This window comes from Penaeus japonicus, unplaced genomic scaffold (genome assembly GCF_977035675.1).
Source record: "Penaeus japonicus unplaced genomic scaffold, GWHDUDI00000001_assembly GWHDUDI00000019, whole genome shotgun sequence".
Classification (NCBI taxonomy): domain Eukaryota; kingdom Metazoa; phylum Arthropoda; class Malacostraca; order Decapoda; family Penaeidae; genus Penaeus; species Penaeus japonicus.
The window spans coordinates 596,084-601,083 of record NW_028234421.1 but is presented as its reverse complement, the minus strand read 5'-3'; the positions used below and the strand labels follow the sequence as shown (position 1 = coordinate 601,083).

Sequence of the window (5,000 nt, the reverse complement as noted above, 5' to 3'; positions counted from 1 at the left end):
CTTTGGTTTGGTGATTGGGTATATTATGTTTATCATGGGATTATAACATATATATGGTCAAACAGGTGTAGATATAGATATATTTACACACGCACACAAACAGACAAACATAAACACACACACACACACACACACACACACACACACACACACACAACACATAACACATATATTATATATTATTCGATCTCCTTATTCCCTCATAATATATATATATAATTATACCTATACCTATATCACTACTATATATATACATATACATATTTATATATACAAACCATATATATACATATACAATATTCATACATATACATATCCATACACATACACCACACACACACACACGCACCACACACACAACACACACACAATTCTATATATATATCATCATATATATATATATATATATATATATATCTATATATATACATAAACATATGTATACATATATATGCATTGTATATAATTTATAAATCATATATAAATATATATATATATAATATATATACATATACATATATATATACATATATATATACATATATACATAAACATATGTATACATATATAAAAATATATATATATATAATATATATACATATATATACATATACATGTACATATATATATACATATTACATATACCTATAATTTAATATATATATCTCCACACACAGACAATATATATATATAGCTATATATATATTATCTATATATGTTACATGAATTATATATACATACATATATACATATATATACATATATATATATAAAGATATATACAGGTATGTATATATAGATACATATATAAACATACATATATACATATAAATATATATACAGATATATAAATATATTTATGCTCATATATACATATCTATATCTATCTATTATATGTATATATATGTATATATACATATATATACATATACATACATGCATGCATACATACATACATACATACAACATGCATACATACATACATACATACATTGTATATATACATATATATATTTGTATATATATACATTATAACATACAATTACTTACATACATTAAATATCATACTATACATACCATCACATACTGCATACATATATAACATACTATCCGCCTTCATACATACATATATACATATATATATACATACATAAATACATACATACATTCATACCTACATACATACATACATATAATATATACATACATACATACATACATACATACGTATATACATACATACGTACTACATACATACATACATACATACATTTATATACATACATATATGTATAAATAATAACATATTATCTTATATAATATATATATATATAATTTTAATATATATATATATATCTATATGTATATACATATACGTACCCCCCCCCAAAAAACCACACACACACACACACATATATATCTATATATTATATAATACAAGTATATCACAATGTGTGTGTGTGTAGATTTATGTAATATAATGCTATTTATACATACAAACAAATATTCACATACTCCCACACACACATTATATGTATATTTTTTTTTTTTTTTTTTTTTTTTTTTATTTTTCAGCCTGTATCTCATTCCACTGCGGAAGTGGCCTCTCAAGAGGGTTTGGCCGGACCCCACCTACTGCCCTAATTGTATCTTGGTGGGGGTGGTCTATATATCAGAAATATTGTCTCTTCACATTAGGCAATCGAGGTAAAGTTCCTAGCCATAGGTAACAACCTCACCAGCCGGGATTAAGTGGTTGTGTGTGTGTTGTGTTGTGTGTGTGTGTGTGCTGTGTTGTGTTGTGTTGGGTGTGTGTGGGTGTGTGTTGTGTGAGTGTGTGTGGTTGTGTTTGTTGTGTGTGTTGTGGGTGTGTTGTTTGTGTGTGAGTGGGTGTTGTGTGTGTGGGGTGTGTGTGGGGTGTGTGTTATTTGTGTGAATGTGTGTGTGTGTGTGTGTGGTGTGTGTGTGTTGTGTGTGTTGGTGGGGTGTTGTGTGGATGTGGTGGGTGTGTGTTGTGTGTGTGGGTGTGTTGTGGGTGTGTGTTTGTGTTGTGTAGTGTGTTTGGATGGTGGGTGTGATGTGTGTGTTGTGTGGTGTGTGTGTGTTGTTTTGGTTTGTGTTATGTGTTGATGTGATGTTTGTGTGTGTGTCTTTGTATGTGTGGTGTGTGTGTGTGTGTAGTTGTTTTGGGTGGTTGTAGTGTGTGTGTTTGTGTGGGTGTAGTAGTGTTTTTTGTGTGTGGTGTGTGGGTGTGTGGTTATGTGTGTGGGTGGTGTGGTGTTGTGGGTTGTGTTTGTGTGTGTGTGTGTGTGTGGTGGGTGTGGATGTGTGTGGTGGGTGTTGTTTGGATGTGTGTTGTGTGTGTGTGGGGTGTGGGTGAATGTTGTGTGTGTGTTGTGTGTGGTGTGGTGTGTATGTGGTGTGTGTGTGGTGTGTGTGGGGTGTGTGGGTGGTGTGTGGGTGGTGTGTGGGTGGTGTGTGTGGGGTGTGTGTGTGGTGTGTGCGGGTGTGGTGGTGTGTGTTTGTGTGTGTGTGTGTTGTGTGTGTTGTGGTTGTGTAGTGTGTGTGTGTTGTTGTGTTGTGTGTGTGGGTGGTGTGTATGTGTAGTGTGGTGTGTGTGTTTAAGTGTGTGTTGTGGTGTTAGTGTGTTGTGTGTTTGTGTATTTGTGTTTGGGAAGTGTGTGTGGGTGTGTGGAATGTGTGTGTGTTTGTTTGTGAGTTTGGGTGTATGTGTGTAATTTGTGCAGGTGTGTGTGTGTGATATATATTCTTATAAAATATATCTGTGTGTTGGTGTGTTTGTGTTTTGTTTGAGTGTGTGTGTTGTGTGTGTGTTAAATGTGGTGTTTGTGTTAGGGATGTTTGGGGGGGGGGGTGTGAGGGGGGGGATGGGTGTGGTATTTTGTGTGTGTGTTGTGTTTGTGTGTGTGTGTGTTGGGTGTGTGATTTTTTGTGTGTGTGTGTGTGTGTGTGTGTGTGTATTGTGATGTTTTTGGGTGTGTGAGGAGGTGTGGGTTGTGGTGTGGGGGGGGGGGGTGGTTGTTGTGTTGGGGGGAGTTGTGTGTAGTGTGTGTGTGTGTGTGTGTTGTATGTTTGTGTGTTTTGTGTGGGTGTGGTGGAATGTGTTGGTGGAGATGGTGGGGTGGTGTGTTTATGGGGTTTTGTGTGTGGTGTGTTTTGTGTTTATTGTGTGTTTTTTGTGTGTGGGTTGTGTGTGTGTGAGTTTGTGTGTGTTGTTTGGTGTGTTTTGGGGTGATGTGGGTTGAGTAGTTTTGTGTGAGTGTGTGTGTTGTTGTGTGTTGTGTGTATTGTGTTGTGTGTGTGTGTGTGGTGTGTTGTGTGTGATGTGGTGGGGGAGGGGTGGGTGTGTGTGGGTTTGTTGTGTTGTGTGTGTGTGTGTTGTTTTTTTTTGTGTGGTGGTGTGTGTGTGGTGTGTGTGTGTGTTGTTGTTAGTGTGTTTTGTGGGTTATTGTGTGTGTGTGTTGGGTGTGTGTTTGGTTGTAGTGTGTGTGGTATTGTGTGTTTGTGTTATTTGTTTTTTTATGAGTATGTTGGTGGTGTGATTGATTGTGTGTGTTTGGTGTGTGTGTGTGTGTTTGTGAGTGTGTGATTAGTGTGTGTGTTTGTGTTTGGGGGGGGTGTGTATGGGGGTGGGGGGGGGGTTGTGTGGGGTGTGTGTGGGGTGTTGTGTGTGTGTGGGGTGTGTTTGTGTGTGTGTGGTGTGGTGTGTGGTTGTGTGGGTGTGGGTTGTTGTGGATGTTATGTGTAGGGATTGGTGTGTGGTGTGTTGGAGTTGGGGATGGGTATGGTGTATGGTGTGTGGGTGTGTGGTATATGTTTGTTGTTGGGGTTATGTGTGGGAGGGTGTGTTTGTGTTTGTGTGGTGTGTGTGGGTGTGTTGTGTGTGTGGTTGGTGTGTTTGTGGGTGGGTGGTGTGATGGGTTGTGTGGAGATGAGGAGAAGAGAGATAGATGAGAGAGAGGAGTTTGTGTGGTGTGTGTGTGTGTGATTGTATATGTGTGGTGGGTGTGTTGTGGTGTGGTGTGTGTGGTGTTTTGTGGTGTGTGTGTTGTGGTGTGTTGTGTGTGTGTGTGTGTGTGTTGGGTGGTGTGTTGTGTAGTGTGTGTGTGTGTGTGTTTGGTGTGTGTTGTGTGTTGTGTGTGTGTGTGTGTTGTGTGTGGTGTGTTGTGTGTGTGGGTTGTGTGTGGGGTGTGTGTGTGTGTTGTTGTGGGGGGTGTGGTGTGGTGGTGTGGGTTATTGGTGTGTGGTGTTGTGTGGTGTTGTTTGTGTGGTGTGTGTTGTGGGGTGTGTGTGTGTTGTTGTTGGTGTGTGTGTGTGGGTTGGGAGTGTGTGTGTGTGGTGTGGTGTGTGTGGGGTGTGTGTGTGTGTGTGTGTGTGTGTGGCGTGTGTGTGAGTCAGTGTGAGGTTATGTGGTGTGTGTCATGGCGTGTGTGTGGGTGTGGTGTGTGTGTGTCGAGTGTGTGTCGGTGTGTGAGTTGTGTGTGGCGTGGTGGTGAGAGTTGTGAGACTGTCGGGGGTGTGTGTGGGTGTGTGTGTGTGTGTGTGTGAGGTGTGTAGTGTTTGTGTGTCGTGTGCGTGTCTGTATGAGTGTGTAGGTTTGAGGTGTGATTGTGTTGTGTGTATGGGTTGTGTGTCTGTTTGGGTGTGGTGTGTGTGTGTGTGTGAGGGGGTGAGTGTTAGGTGTGTGCGAGGGTTGTGATTGGTGGTGGGTCGGTCGTGTGAGGGTGTGGTGTGGTTAAGTTTGAGTTGGGTGAGTGTGTGAGACTGTGATTGGTGTGTTGAGAGTGTGTGGTGAGTGTGTGTGTGGGAGGTCTCTAATCTGTCTCCGTCATCCGAATACTATATATAAATCCTATCTCTCATCATAACTCTCACAGTGAGTGTGTAGTATGTGTGTCTTTCTATATATATATACTATTTTATATATATATTTACTATTTATATATATTTATATGGTTAGAAGATTTATACATATATTT

The 5,000-nt window shown here is 39.2% G+C and overlaps 1 protein-coding gene across 1 annotated transcript in view; it reads left to right on the top strand.

The window, feature by feature from the left end:
* The window catches only part of LOC122263484 (tripartite motif containing 13), a 12,185-nt gene that overhangs the window by 712 nt on the left and 6,473 nt on the right, over positions 1 to 5,000 (top strand). The window lies entirely within an intron of this gene.